This window comes from Pogoniulus pusillus, chromosome 40 (assembly GCF_015220805.1).
Source record: "Pogoniulus pusillus isolate bPogPus1 chromosome 40, bPogPus1.pri, whole genome shotgun sequence".
NCBI classification, from domain to species: Eukaryota; Metazoa; Chordata; class Aves; order Piciformes; family Lybiidae; genus Pogoniulus; species Pogoniulus pusillus.
The window spans coordinates 7,271,230-7,286,100 of NC_087303.1; positions in this window are offsets into that span (position 1 = coordinate 7,271,230).

Genomic DNA, 14,871 nt, shown 5'->3' on the forward strand with positions numbered 1-14,871 from the left:
GAGTCTCCTTCTCTGGAGGCATCCCAAACCCACCTGGATGAGTTCCTGTGTGAGTTGCTCTAGCAGGGGTGTTGGGCTGGGTGACCCTCAGAGGTCCCTTCCAACCCTTACCAGTCTGTGCCTGCTGTGACAAAGAGGCCGAGGGGTGGCAGAGGTGGCAGCAGAATCTCTTGTGGGCACAGCAGTGGGAGCAGAGCAGCTCTCTGCCTGCACCTCTCAGCCCCTGAGCAGTTGGGCTCAGCTGGGGTGGCAGAGCTGAGTTCTCCTCACGTCTTGTGCCCCTTGGTGCTGAGGGTGCCAGGATGAGCTATGGCAGGGCAGTTGTGGCTGGGCACAAGGCATGATGACCAGGCCTGGGGTTGGCTCACCTTCCCAGCCCTAAGAACACTGCTCCAGGGCCCTCCTGCTGAGCTGTGGTGCTGGATGCTGTGACATGAGTGAGGCAAGGAGATGCCAGGCCAGGATGGGTAACTTACTGCTGGCTCTCAGCCCTGCAGCCTGCTGAGGCTCAGTCCTGGAGCCAGAGTGGGGCCAGAAGGTCCAAGTGCTGGTGCAGGGCTGATGGAGCTGTTTGTTTCCATCAGCCTCCTGCGTTCATTTTTAAAGCCACAACTGTGTTTGGAGGGTCCTTATCAGCTGCAGGGGCTGTGGAGTGTCCATCCCTGGAGGCATTTGGAGAGCCAGGCAGGTAAAGCCATGGGAGTGCTTCTAGCATTCACCTTGCTCTCAGCAGAAGTTTGGATCTGACACCCTTCAGAGGTTCCTTCCCACCTGCTCTTGCATGCTTTGATGCTGCTGCATTGATTTGACCTTCCAGGTCATCCCATCCAACCTTGAAGGCTGGTGAGACACTGGCACAGGTTGCCCAGGGAGGTTGTGGGGCACAGAAGCACCCAATGTGATCAAAGATCACATTGGGTGCTTCTGTGCCCCACAACCTCTCTGGAGGTGTTGAAGACCAGGCTGGATGAGAGGTGTCCCTGAACCACCTCCAGGGATGAAGACTCAGCAGTGTTTGGGAACCCTTTCAGTGAAGAAGTTTCTTCTAATGCCCAACCTAAACCTGCCCTGGTGCCACTGGTGCCACTGAGGTCCTGTTCAGCCTGGGGTTTCTGCATGGTGGCAACACAAACCTCTGCCACAGCCCAGGGCACCTCCACAGAGCCAAGATCATAGAATCATGGAATGGTCTGGGTTGGAAAGGACCTCCAAAGCTCATCCAGCCCAACCCCTGCACTCAGCAGGGACATCCTGCACACAGCCCAGCCCAGCCTCACCTGGAGTATCACCTCCCTGGGCAACCTGCTGCAGTTGTTGGCAGAGAGAGTGATTGGCCCTGGGATGGGCTGCCCAGGGAGGTGGTGGGGATAGGTTGGACCTCTCTGCCAACAACTTCCTCCTAACATCCAGATTGAACCTGCCCTGGCACAGCTTCAGGCTGTGTCCCCTTCTTCTGGCCCTGGCTGCCTGGCAGCAGAGCCCAACCCCACCTGGCTACAGCCTCCCTGCAGGCAGCTGCAGGCAGCAATGAGCTCTGCCCTGAGCCTCCTCTGCTGCAGGCTGCACCCTCCCAGCTCCCTCAGCCTCTCCTCACAGGGCTGTGCTCCAGGCCCCTCCCCAGCCTTGCTGCCCTTCTCCAAACACCTTCCAGCACCTCAACATCTCTCTGCAATGGAGGAGCCCAGAGCTGGACACAGCACTGCAGGGGTGGCCTGAGCAGTGCTGAGCACAGGGGCACAAGAACCTCCCTTGTCCTGCTGCCCACACTGCTCCTGAGCCAGCCCAGGCTGCCATTGGCTCTGCTGCCCACCTGGGCACTGCTGCCTCCTCTGCAGCTCCTCTCTGCCAGCACCCCCAGCTCCCTCTCTGCCTGCCTGCTCTCAGCCACTCTGGCCGCAGCCTGGAGCTGCTTGGGGTTGTTGTGGCCAAAGTGCAGAACCTGCCCTTGGCCTTGTTCAATCTCCTCCCCTTGGCCTCTGCCCACCCATGCAGCCTGGCCAGGTCCCCCTGCAGGGCTCTGCTACCCTCCAGCAGCTCCACACTGCTCCTAGCTTGGTGTCATCTGCACACTCACTGCTGCTGGACTCAGTCTCCTGGTCCAGACCAGCCTGCCCCATGTCCACCAGGCACTCAGCTGGGCATAAAAAGAGATGAGGTTGGGCAAGCAGGCCCTGCCCCTCCTAAATCCCTGCTGGCTGGGTCTGATCCCCTGCCCATCCTGCAGGTGCCCTGTGAGTGCACTCAGGATGATCTGCTCCACAGTCTCAATCTGCTCTGCTCTGGTTTGCAGCCATTGCCCTGCTCCTGTCCCTGCAGGCCTTTGGGAGCAGCCTCTCTGCTGCCTTGTAGCCCACTTCAGTCCTGGCAGGCTGCTATTAGGTCTCCCTGGAGCCTCCTCTTCCCCAGGCTGGACATCCCCAGCTGCTTGCCTGCTCTCCCAGGCTGCATGCAGCAGGTCAGGCATGTGGCTGAGCAGCTGAACACTGCCTGGTGTGAGCAGAACTGTGGCAGCTGCTTGGGGTGGCAGAAGATGCTCAGCCATGAGTCCTGCCTGCTCCTTCAGCTGCCCCACTCCCAGGGCTTCTCCAGCAGCAGCTTCTGGTGTGCTGCCCTCCACGATGCCCACCCAGCTCAGGGGTGATGTCACACGAGGCTGTGCCCAGCTCTCTGCTTGGGTGTTGGGAGCTTTGTCCACGCTGTGACAGTTGTGACATTCACACTGCAGACCTCCTCCCATCTCAGAGCTGTGCCAGTTGGCAAAGCTCTCCAAGCTCACTGAGTCCAACCATCAACAAACCCCACCATGGGCACCAAACCACAGTTGCCTGAACACCTCCAGGGGTGGGGACTGCAGCACCTGCCTGGCCAGCCTGTGCCTGGGGTGGCAGAAGATGCTCAGCCATGAGCCCTGCCTGCATGTTCAGCTGCCCCACTCCCAGTGCTGAATGTCTGCTCTGGAGGAGCCTGCTCCCAGTGAGCCCATGGCATGAAGAGCAGCCACAGCATTTGGGCTCCTGGAGACACAGAACTGTTTTGGCAGGAAGAGCTCTCTGGGATCACTGAGTCCCACTGCCACCCTCCAGCTCTGGAGCCCTCAGCACAGGAAGGACCTGGACCTGCTGCAGAGGGCCCAGAGAAGGCCACCAAGAGGGCTGCAGAAGCTCTGCTGTGGGCACAGGCTGGCAGAGTTGGAGCTGTTCAGCTGCAGGGAGACCTCAGAGCTGCATTTCAATATCTGCAGGGGAGCTGCAGGCAGCTGGGGAGGGACTGTGCAGAGGGGGCTGTGGGGACAGGATGAGGGCAGTGGTTTGGCACTGAGGCAGGGCAGAGTTAGGATGGACCTCAGGAGGAAGTTCTGCAGGGTGAGGGTGGGGAGAGACTGGCACAGGCTGCCCAGGGAGGTGCTTGTGGCCATCCCTGGAGCCATTCAAGCTCAGCCTTGCTGTGTCCCTGTGCAGCCTGCTCTGGCTGGAGCTGTCCCTGCTGCCTGCAGGGCTTGGACAGGAGGCCCTTGGAGGGTCCCTTCCAGCCCAGTGCCAGCTGTGAACCTGAACAAGGTTTCCTGTCCTGGAGCAGGGTCTGCCTGCGTGCCCATGAGCAGTGTTTGTGTGCCAGGACTCTGGGCTGTGCAGCACCCTGGGTCCTGCTGCACTTTGCCACCAGTGCTGGTTCTCCTTCACTGCTCTCTCAGAGGCCATCTGGTGTTTAAAGGAGGGCTCAGGATCTGCTGACTTGCCTCTGGCCTGGGCTTGCTGTGCTCTGTGGTGTGGGGAACAAGCATGACAGGATGGGAGGCAAGCCACAGAAGCATGGAATGGCTCAGGATGGAAAGGACCTCAGAGCTCCTCTGCTCCAAGCCCTGCCATGGGCTGGGACAGCTCTCAACTGCCTGCTCAAAGCCTCATCCAGCCTGGCCTTGGACACCCCCAGGCAGGAGGCAGCCACAGCCTCCCTGGGCAGCCTGTGCCAGGCTCTCACCACCCTCACACTGCAGAGCTTCCTCCTCAGCTCCACTCTCAGCCTGCTCTGCCTCAGCTCCAAACCATTCCCCTGGGCCTGGCTCAGACCCCCTCAGCCAAAGTCTCTCTGCAGCCTCCCTGCAGGCTCCCTCCAGGCACTGGCAGCAGCTCTGAGGTCCCCCTGGAGCCTTCTCCTCCCCCAGCTCCCTCAGCCTGTGCCCACAGCAGAGCTGGAGGCAGGACTGGAGGTGAGGTCTGAGCAGAGCCAAGGGGCACAATGCCCTCTCCTGCCCTCTGCCCTCTCTGCTCTGGCTGCAGCCAGCACTGAGCTGCCTTAGGGCTGCAGGAGGGCACTGCTGGCTCCTGGGAGCTGCTCAGCACCCCCAGGGCTCTTTCTTCAGGGCTTCTCTCAACTTATTCTGCACCCAGCCTGGATTCATGCCTGGGCTTGGCTGGACTTAGCTGCAGGACCTTGCAGGCTGCCAGGAGCTTGGCAGCGTGGGGCACAGTGCCACCCTGTGGGGCTGCCGCCGCGGACCTCACGTCCTGATAGACCCTGACAGACTCCCGGGATGGTTTCAGCCCTAGAAGCCATCTGGTGCAGCCCAGCTGCAGTGAGCAGGGGCAGCTGCAGCCAGGTCAGCCTGGCCCTGAGTGGCAGTGTGCCCACTGCTGCCGTGGGCTGAGGCACTGCCCCCAGCACAAACAAACCCGTGTGAAGCACAGGGGCAGATCACATCCCTGCAGACACCTTCCCCAAGGCCTGGGGTGCCTGGCAGTGCCCACCCTTGGCTGTGGCAGAGCAAGGGTGCGGGACAACTGCTCTGGGACAGCCATAGGTGAGGACCAGCCCATGGCATCTCCTCCAGATCTTGGGGTGGGAGTGCTGCAGGTGATGGAGAGGAAGCAAAATCCTGCCCTTCTCAAGAGCAGGGTGGGCAGCAGGGCAGGGAAGTGATCCTGCCCCCCTGCTGCCCACTGCTGAGACCACTCATGGAGCACTGTGCCCAGCTCTGGAGCCCCTGGCACAAGAGGGCTATGGGGGGGCTGGAAGGTGTCCAGGGAAGTGCCACAAGGATGAGCAGAGGGCTGGAGCTGCTCTGCTGTGGGCAGAGGCTGAGTCAGTTGGGGCTGTGCAGTCTGGAGAGGAGAAGGCTCCAAGGGGACCCCTCTGTGGCCTTGCAGGATCTGCAGGGGGCTACAGAAAAGTTGGGGAGGGACTTTTTGGGCTGTCAGGTAGTGAGTGGAGCAAAACTGGCAATGGGGAGAGTCAGCCTGGAGGTGAGGAAGAAGTTGTTCAGCATGAGGGTGGTGAGAGCCTGGCACAGGCTGCCCAGGGAGGTGGTGGAAGCCTCATGCCTGGAGGTGTTTAGGGCCAGGCTGGGTGAGGCTCTGCACAGCCTGCTCTGGTGTGAGGTGTCCCTGGGCATGGCAGGGGCCTGGAGCTGGATGCTCCTTGAGGTTCCTTCCAGCCCCAATTCATTCTGTGACTCTAAGGTCTTGGGACTGGGCAGTGCCCAGCACTTGGGGCTGCCAACGTCAGGATGCAGCAGGACAACTGCTCTGCAGCACCCATAGGTGAGGAGCAGCCCAAGGCACCCCACCTGCCCCGGGGCTCCAGGGTGGGAGTGCTGCAGGTGATGGAGGGGAGCCAGACCCCAGCTTGTGTGGCGAGTGCCACCCCGGGGGCTGCCATCTGTGCCCGCGGGCAGGAGCCCTGCGCTCTGCGTCCTCAGGAGGGCAGGAGTGGCTCAGGCAGCAGAGGTCTGTGGGGGCAGGAGGAGCAGGCAGGGCAGGGAGCAGGCAGGGCAGGGGGAGCAGGCAGGGCAGGGAGAGGCAGGGCAGGGAGCAGGCAGGGCAGGGAGAGGCAGGCAGGGCAGGGAGCAGGCAGGGCAGGGGGAGCAGGCAGGGCAGGGAGAGGCAGGGCAGGGAGCAGGCAGGGCAGGGAGAGGCAGGCAGGGCAGGGAGCAGGCAGGGCAGGGGGAGCAGGCAGGGCAGGCAGCAGGCAGGGCAGGGGCAGGCAGCAGGCAGGACAGGGGCAGGCAGGGCGGGGAGCAGGCAGGGCAGGGGCAGGCAGTAGGCAGGGCAGGGGCAGGCAGCAGGCAGGATAGGCAGCAGGCAGAGCAGGGGCAGGCAGCAGGCAGGGCAGGGGCAGGCAGCAGGCAGGGCAGGGGCAGGCAGGGCAGGGGCAGGCAGCAGGCAGGGCAGGGGCAGGCAGCAGGCAGGATAGGCAGCAGGCAGAGCAGGGGCAGGCAGCAGGCAGGGCAGGGGCAGGCAGCAGGCAGGGCAGGGGCAGGCAGCAGGCAGGGCAGGGGCAGGCAGGGCAGGGGCGGGCAGCAGGCAGGGCAGGGGCACGCCGTGGCAGCGCTGTGCCGCGGGAGGTGCCCGCCGCAGCCCGTCCCCGGGGGCACAGTACCACCTGCTGGCAGCGCCGCAATGGAGGAGCCCAGAACTGGACACAGCACTCCAGGGGTGGCCTGAGCAGTGCTGAGCACAGGGGCACAAGAACCTCCCTTGTCCTGCTGCCCACACTGCTCCTGAGCCAGCCCAGGATGCCATTGGCTCTGCTGCCCACCTGGGCACTGCTGCCTCCTCTGCAGCTCCTCTCTGCCACCACCCCCAGCTCCCTCTCTGCCTGTCTGCTCTCAGCCACTCTGGCCCCAGCCTGTAGTGCTGCTTGGGGTTGTTGTGGCCAAAGTGCAGAACCTGCCCTTGGCCTTGTTCAGTCTCATCCCCTTGGCCTCTGCCCACCCATGCAGCCTGGCCAGGTCCCTCTGCAGGGCTCTGCTACCCTCCAGCAGCTCCACAGCTGCTCCCAGCTTGGTGTCATCTGCACACTCACTGCTGCTGGACTCAATCCCTGGTCCTCCTCTTCTCCACCACTGCCTCTTCCCTGAGCCCAGATTTAGTTCTGTCCTGCTCCTCTCTGCTCATCTCAGGGCAGTGTTTGGCCTCTGAGGCTCTCCCACACTGCAGCTCTAACACCTGCCAGCTCCTGCTGGGGCTGGAGGCTTTGGCTTGCTGTGGCTCTCAGCCCAGATGTTCTGAAGCTCCATGAGCTGCTGACACAAGGAGGGGTCTGCTCCTTCTGCTCATCTTCTCTGCTTCTCCACAGGGCTGTGTGCCCACCCCACCAGCTGGGTGCCCACAGAGCTCTCCAGGGACTGGTCCAGCTCACTGGTTGCAGAGCACAGCCAAAACCACCTCGTACAAAACAGTTTGGGAGCTGCTGCTGGGGGCAGGAGGATGGAGGAAGGAGTGGGACAGTGGCTCCTGCCCAGGCAGCAGGGAGCTCTCAGTCCAACTCAGCATCCCCAGACTGCCCTGGTGGAGCCCACAGCTCTGCATGGGCTGCCTGGGCAGTGATTGTGCTCAACAGTTCCTTTCCATCCATCCAAGGTAACTCCTTGGAGGCCTCTCTGAGCTGCTGGCCTCATCCTAGCACCTTAACAAGACTGAGTGTTGTGACCTGGCAGGGTCAGGCCTCCCCTGCGTGCTTCTGTTCACCCCCAGGGCTCAAGAACTGTCCTGGCTCTGCTCCTCCCTCCTGTCCTGAGCAGTCTCAGAATTTCAGACTGTTTTGGGTGGGAAGAAATCCCCAAAACTCATCCAGAGCCACCCTGCAGCCAGCAGGGACCTCCCCACCCAGGGCAGGCTGCTCACAGCCCCACACAGCCTCCCCTGCACTGCTGCCAGCCATGGGCAGCTCCCAGCTCTCTGGGCAGCCTGGCACAGGCTCTCCCCACCCTCACTGCCAAACATTTCTCCCTTCTCTCCACTCTCAAGCTCCTCTCTCACCTTCCAACCATCCCCCCTGGTGCTATCACAACAGTCCCTGCTCCTTCAGCTCTGCAGTCTCTGCTGCCCTCTCTTTTTGACTCTGCTTCATCTCTGGACTCCAGTCCCAGCAGCCTTCCAGCACAGCACTTTGGGCAGCTCTGAGGTCCCCCTGGAGCCTTCTCCTCTGCAGGCTGCACCCCCCCAGCTCCCTCAGCCTGTGCTCACAGCAGAGCTGCTCCAGCCCTGGGCTCACCTTTGTGGCCTCCTCTGGCTTCACTCCAGCAGCCCCAACAGTGCTGAGAACAAATCCAGGAGATTCCATGGCTCCAGCACCTTCTCCAGGCACTTAGCTTCCTGCTGCTGGGAGATTCTTATGGAGGAAGGAATAAAACCTGGAAGAGTGCCAGAGACACAGAATGGTCTGGGTTGGAAGGCACCTCCAGAGGTCAACCCATCAGCACCCTGAGTGCAGGGCTTGGGCTGGGTGAGCTTTGGAGGTCCCTTCCAGCCCAGCCCATTCTGTGGTTCTGTGGCTCTGTGGCTCTGTGACTGTGACTCTGTGACTCTGTGACTCTGTGGCTCTGTAGCTCTGTGGCTCTGTGACTCTGTGACTCTGTGGCTCTGTGACTGTGACTCTGTGACTCTGTGACTCTGTGGCTCTGTGGCTCTGTGGCTCTGTGGCTCTGTGACTCTGTGGCTCTGTGACTCTGTGGCTCTGTGGCTCTGTGACTCTGTGGCTCTGTGACTCTGTGGCTCTGTGGCTCTGTGACTGTGACTCTGTGACTCTGTGGCTCTGTGGCTCTGTGACTGTGACTCTGTGGCTCTGTAGCTCTGTGGCTCTGTGACTCTGTGGCTCTGTGACTCTGTGGCTCTGTGGCTCTGTGGCTCTGTGACTCTGTGACTCTGTGGCTCTGTGGCTCTGTGGCTCTGTGACTCTGTGACTCTGTGACTCTCTGGCTCTGTGGCTCTGTGGCTCTGTGTCTCTGTGGCTCTGTGACTCTGTGGCTCTGTGGCTCTGTGGCTCTGTGACTCTGTGGCTCTGTGGCTCTGTGGCTCTGTGGCTCTGTGGCTCTGTGGTTCTGTGGCTCTGTGGCTCTGTGGTTCTATGACTCTGTGGCTCTGTGGTTCTATGGCTCTGTGACTCTGTGACTCTGTGGCTCTGTGGTTCTATGGCTCTGTGGCTCTGTGGCTCTGTGGTTCTAGGTCTCTGCTCCCTTGCTCTGCCTATGCCCTCTGGGATGTGGATTTGCCTTTGGAGCTGTTTCCCTTTTCCCTGTGCAGCTTTCCCAGCCTGGCTCCCTCCCAGCAGTGTCCCCAGGCAGGTTCCTCTCCAGGAGCAGGACCTGCAGGTCCAGACCCTGCTCCTGGAGCAGTCCCCAGCCCCAGGGATGTGCAGCTTGGGGACTTCCCCAGCCCCAGGCAGTGCTGATGAGTTTAGTGTTGGCATTTTTCCCCCAATCCATAAATCTCCAGAGCCTCTCCTTAGCCTCCCTGGAGAGATTTGGCTTCTGTCTGCTGCTGTGTCCTGCAGCCCACAGCTCCTGGTGGCACTGTGCTGCTGTGTCCTGCTGTGCCCTTGCTGCAGCCCACAGCTCCTGGTGGCACTGTGCTGCTGTGCCCTGCTGTGCCCTTGCTGCAGCTCCATCATGCAGGCTGGGCAGTGACTGGCTGGAGAGCAGCCCTGAGGAGAGGGACCTGGGAAGTGCTCCTTGGCCTTGGGGAGAGACTTTCTGTGCTCTACAGGAGCCAGGAGCAAGTGGTTTGCAGGGGGTCTCACTGCCACAGCCCCCTCCTCATCTCTGCTGTCTGCAGCAGCCCCTGGGCAAGCTGCCTGGTGCAGTTCTCAGGCACACCTCAGAGCTCTCCTGCTGCTGGGGAAGGGCCTCAGGTGTGGCTCAGCCACATGCACAAAGCACGGTGGGGTCCTGGACCCCTCTCCACAGCGTGGGACCTGCTGCCAGCAGCTCTGAGCAGGACAGGGCTGTGTGGACCCACTCAGGTGAAGAGTGGGGTGGGGTTGGCAAGGCCCTGGGTGGGGCAGTGGGAGTGAGTGGTGGTGGTGCAGCACTCGTGGGCCACAGCCAAGGCTCAGGAATCCCTGCGAAGCCAAACTCCAGCCTGAGGGAGCAGTCAGGCTCTTGCTTTGGCTCCCACCAATCCCCTGAGCAGCTCTTCCCCAGACCCTCCCCATTCCTGCCCTGCCTCGGCAGCCAAGCACAGGCAGGTGGCAGCTGAGGTCAGCTAAAAGGTGCTTAAGTGCCAGAGAGAAGCTCCTGTGGGTAGGGAAGAGATGCTGAGGCAGAGGCTTGCTGGAAGGGCTGCAGGAGGGCAGGTGCAGAGCTGAGCAGGTGGCTCAGGAGGCTCTCTGCTGGAGGAGAAGTGTGGCCCTTGGGCCTTGGCCAGTGGCCCCAAGACTCTTCAGAGCAGCAGGGAAGAAATCAGCTCTGAAATGAAATCTTCATTTCCCTGGAGAGAGATCTACAGCCACAGGTCCTGCAGCACTGCAGCCTGCCAGGCCTGCAGAGGACTCTTCTCCTCCCTCCAGCTTTGCTGCTCATCAGAGAGCCACAGAGCCACAGTGCCAGGGGCTGGGAGGCACCTCCAGAGCTCATCCAGCCCAAGCCCTGCAGAGCAGCACCACCTGGGGCAGGGCACACAGGAGCACAGCCAGGAGGGGTTGGGATATCTCCAGAGGGAGACTGCACAGCCCCCCTGGGCAGCCTGTGCCAGGCTCTGGCACCCTCACAGGGAACAAACTTCCCCTCGTGTGCCCATGGCACTTCCTGTGCCTCAGCTGCCAGCACTGCCCCTGTGCTGCCAGTGGGCACCAGTGGGCAGAGCCTGGCTGCAGCCTCTGGCCCTCAGCTGCACATCTTCAGCAGCAGTGCTGAGGTCACCTCTCAGCTGCTCTCTCCCAGCCCCAGCCCCTCAGGCTCTCCTCTCCAGAGCTGTTCCCTTCCCCTCAGCATCTCTGTGGCTCTGTGCTGGGCTCTCTCCAGCACTTCTGTGTCCCTCTTGAGCTGGGCCCAGCACTGGACACAGGACTCCAGATGTGGCCTCAGCAGGGCAGAGCAGAGAGGCAGGAGAACCTCTGTGCCCTACTCACCACAGCCCTTCTGATCCAGCCCAGGGTGGCATTGCCCCTCCTGCCCCCCAGAGCTCACTGCTGCCTCATGCCCACCCTCCTATCCACCAGGACCCTCAGGTCCTTCTCCCCTTTGCTGCCTTCCATCAGCTCAGTCCCAGCCTGTCCTGCTCCCTGGGGTTGTTCTTCCCCAGGTGCCAGACTCTGCCCTTGCCCTCCCCTGTTGCCTTTCACTCCATTTCTCCCTGCCCAGCCCTCAGCCTGGCCCGGCCTGGCTGAAGGGCAGCAGAGGACACAGCCTGCAGGAGCGCAGGGCACAGCCTGAGCCCTGTGCTGTGCCCTGGGCGAGTGGAGCAGGCAGAGCTCTGTCAGCCCCGCGGGCAGGACCTGCCCGGGTACCTGTGCCACCCTCCTGCTTTCACTCACTTCCCTTCCCCCTCCTGATGCCCTTCTCACCAAAAGGCCTCAGCACATCTGAGCCTCAGCTCTGCCTCTGCAACTCCTTTCCCTTGCCAGGCTTTGCCTGCCTGCTGCTGAGCCACTCAGCACAGACACAGAACCAGAGCACTGCTGGGCTGGGAGAGACCTTTGAGGCCACCAAGGCCAAGCACTCTCCAGAGCTCACAACCCCACCCCTGCTGCTGAGCACCTCCTCAGCACCACATCCCTGGGGCTCCTAAACCCTCCAGGGGTGGGCACTGCACCACCTCCCTGGGCATTGTCCCTCGTGCCCAACCTGAACCTGCCCTGGCACAACTGGAGGCTGTTTCCTCTTCCCTGCCCCTTGTCACAGTCCAGGAGGAACCAACCCCCCTCACTGCAGCCTCCTTCAGGGAGGTGTAGAGCACAGTGAGGGCTGCCCTCAGCCTGCTCCTCTGAGAACTGAACAGTTCCACTTCCCTCAGGTGCTCCTCACAGGACCTCACCAGCTTCTGCTCTCTGGACAGAATCCCTGCCCTCAGTGTCCTTCTTGGAGTCAGAGGCCCAAACCTGCACCTTGTGCTGTCCTCATGCCACCTCCACTGCCAGCCTGCTCACCTCCATGTCTGCCTCTCCTGACACCCTCCTCTCTGCTCAGACACCAACTTAACCTCCCTCTGACCCAGCTCCTCACAGCCCAGCCAAACCCCTGTGGCTTCCCTGCACTGCTCCCCAGGAGTGTCTCTCCAGACGAGCTCCTTGCATGGGCACCTCCCTCCTCTGGCCCTGGCACCTCCTGCCCTGGACAGGAGTCACTGGAAGGGGCTCGGCTACAGGGCTCCCCCCAAGCCAAGAAGGAAGAGTGGTGTGGGACAGGGTGGCCACTCTTGCTGTCCCCCACACTGTGCCTGTGATGTCACTCGTGCTGCCACCGTGGCCCAGGTGAGAACTACAACAGCTGCAGCAAGAGCTGTGTGTCCTCAGCCACCACCTCCAGCACGTTTGCTTTGCTGGCCAAAGCAGGCAGCACCAAGGAGCAGGTGGGTGCCTAGGCAGGATCCTCATCAGAGCTTCAGAGGCTGGAAGGGACCTGCAGAGCTCATCCAGTCCAACCCCCTGCCAAGGCAGCATTACCCAGGGCAGGGCACACAGGAATGCATCCAGGCAGGTTTGGAAAGGCTGCAGAGGAGACTCCACAGCCTCTCTGGGCAGCCTGCTCCAGGGCTCTGCACCCTCACACCGAAGCAGCTTCTCCTCCTGTGGAGCTGAAACCTTCTCTGCTCCAGTTTGTGTCCATTGCTCCTTGGCTCATTGCTGCTGAGCACCCAACAGAGCCTGGCCCCAGCCACTGCCCCCCACCCTCAGCCATTTGCACTCCCTGCTCAGATCCCCTCTCAGCCTCTCCTCTCCAGGCCAATCACCCCCAGGGCTCTCAGCCTCTCTGCACAGGGAGGTGCTCAGCTCCCCCAGGCACCCTCCTGGCTCTCTGCTGGGCTCTCTGCAGCAGGTCTCTGTCTCTCTCCTCAACTGGAGAGCCCAAAACTGGACACAGTAGCCCAGGAGCGGCCTCAGCAGGGCACAGCAGAGGGGCAGCAGAATCTCCCTAGCCCTGCTGATGCCCCCCAGGCTGCCATTGGCTTTCTTGCCCACAAGGGCACATTGCTGCCCGTGCAGAACTTGCTGCCCACCAGCACCCCAAGGCCTTTCTCCACAGCTGCCTCCAGCAGGGCAGTTCCCCTCCAGGGCATCAGACCAAGCCCAGCTTGCCCAGAACCTTCCCTCCTGGCAGCTCTCCAGTGTGGACACTGCCCCAGCAATGTGGACATTTGTGCCCATGGCCACTCTTGGGTTCTGGGGATCTGCAGGGGAACCATGGAACTGTTTGGGCTGGCAAAGCTCTTTCAGCTGGTGGAGCCCAAGCACTAAGCCAGCACCACCAAGCCTGCTGCTGAGCCATGGCCCTGGTTTGAAATGCCATCTTTTGACTCCCCCCAGGGATGGGGGCTCTGTCCTGCCCTCCGTGGGCAGCCTGTTCCAGGGCTGGACAACCACTTGGGGCTAGAAATTGTTCCTCATGTCCAACCTAAACCTGCCCTGGGGCAACTTGAGGCCATTTCCTCTCTTCCCATCACTTGCTACTTGGAAGAGCCCAACTCCCCCCCCCCCCCCCCCCCGGTTGCAGCCTCCTCTCAGGGAGCTGCAGAGAGCAATGAGGTCTCCCTCAGCCTCCTCTTCCCCACACTGCACCCCCCCAGCTCCCTCAGCTGCTCCTCCCCAGCCCTCTGCTCCAGACCCTGTGTTGTCCTCTGTGGACCTGCTCCACATCTGTGGTGAGTTCCTCCATGAAGGTTTGTGTGGTTGCACCTGGCAGGACCAAGCTGCTTCCCTTGCAGGGTCATGCACCCACAGGACAAGTGCCCAGAGAGGTGTGGGGGGCTGCACCCACAGGGGTCTGCAGGCCTGAGCTGGACAAAGTCCCAGCGACCCTCACCTGGGTTTGACAGCAGCTCCAAGGGGTCCTTCCCACCAGTGCCTCTGCAAGATGCCTGCTGGTGTCCTGCCTCTGTGGGGACACAGGTCTGAGGGACCAGGCTGTGTGTGAGGACCTCTCAGGGAGCTGGGGATGGGCAGTGTGAGGAAGAGGAGACTGAGGGCAGAGCTCATTGCTGTCTACAGCTGCCTGAAGGGACACTGAGGAGATGCTGCTGCTGGGCTCTGCCCACAGGGAGCTGGAGACAGGACATGGGGGAATGGCCTCAGGCTGAGGCTGAGGAGGTTTGGATTGGACATGAGGAAGAAGTTTTCATGGAGAGAGTGGTCAGGGCCTGGGATGAGCTGCCCAGGGAGGTGCTGGAGGCACCCAGCCTGGCTCTGTTTCAGGGTGGCTTGGATGTAGTGCTTGGAGCTGTGGTTTGGGGTGAAGCTTGCAGAGTTGGGCTTGGTGCCCCTGAGGGGCTTTGCCCACCTGTTGCTGTGATTCTGTGGTCTCCTTGCTCTGTGCATGGCTGAGTGCCCAGGCACGGCAGGTCCCTCTGCATCTCCTTCACCCATCTGCTCTCCTCCCTCTGCAGGAGCTGTGCTGCAGGGCCGCAGCCACAGGAAGGTCTGCAGGGGGATGCTCCCCAGCTGCATCTCCTGGCACCATTGCATGCTGAAGCAGCCTGGAACTGTGCCAGGGGAGAGGTAGAAGAGTGGTCAGGGATTGGCAGAGGCTGCCCAGGGAGGTGGTGGAGGGCCCATGCCTGGAGCTGTTCAAGCAACCTGTGGCCATGGCACTTGGTGCCAGGGTTTGGTGCCCATGGTGGGGCTGGGTTGGTGTTGGACTGCCTGAGCCTGGAGGCCTTTTCCAAGCCAAACACTGCTGCGGTTCTGTGGAGAGGTTCAGGGTGGGAAAGATCCTTTAGGATCATCGCATCCAAGCCCCGACCCAGCGCTGGCAGTGCCACAGGGCTCCACCCAGCACCAGCACCTGGAGCGCTCCGCGGGACGGACCCGGCCCGGCCCGCCCGGGGGCTGGGGGCAGCGGCTCCCGGCACAGCCCCGGCGGTGCTCGGCGCCCTCCGTCCCGACGCCGCCGGCGGCTGTGGGCCGGGCCGGGCCGGGCTGGGCCGGGGGGAGAGGCTGCTC